Consider the following 837-nt stretch of genomic DNA (forward strand, 5'->3'; position numbering starts at 1 on the left):
ATATATAAATATATAACAGGAAGTATATATTTCTGCCATTGGCTGTACCCCATTCTGGGTGTCTCTTGGCCCTCAGACCCTTGAGAGCAAGATCTGTGACGTGTCCTTTGTACCTCACCCGGGAGAGAAGAAGACAATTATTCATAGAATCAAGATCCATATTGCCATGAAATATGCAGAGTTCTGTGCCAAGGAAGTCCACGAGGTGTTAGAAACATGAAAGTAAATGAAAACAGAAACCCTTAAGTCTCAGACAGAGAGGGAAAATCAATAAGGCGAAACATAGCTGGGTGGGTGTTACAGAGAGTTAATGGAAGACGTGACCTTGTACCAGCAGTCAGAGAACACACTGGAACGTGCAAGAAGGAGAAATTAGGCAAGAAGTTTCCAGGCAAAGAAATACGTAGACTCTGCATGTGCTGCTGGAACACAGTGAGACTTTCAGGGTGCAGAGAAAAGTGAGGGAGCAGACAGGCAGCTCAGGGTGAATGTGATGCTTATTTATTGTTGAGAAAGAGACAGACAGAGACAGACCATGAGCAGGGGAGGAGCAGAGAGAGGGGGAGACACAGAATCGGAAGCAGCTCCAGGCTCCGAGCTGTCAGCACAGAACCCGATGTGGGGCTCGAACTCTCAAACTGTGAGATCATGACCTGAACCGAACTTGGACACTTAACCGACTGAGCTGCCTGGGCTGCCCATCAGGGTGAATTGGAAGGCATAAACGGGGGGGGGGGGCAGGAAATGGAGGATCCCCACTGGTAAGGAAGGTATCCCGAAGATTTCATGGCATATTATGTTACTGAATAATGAGAGATGTAAGCAAGGAAATACATA

Source organism: Suricata suricatta, chromosome X, assembly GCF_006229205.1.
Source record: "Suricata suricatta isolate VVHF042 chromosome X, meerkat_22Aug2017_6uvM2_HiC, whole genome shotgun sequence".
Lineage (NCBI taxonomy): Eukaryota > Metazoa > Chordata > Mammalia > Carnivora > Herpestidae > Suricata > Suricata suricatta.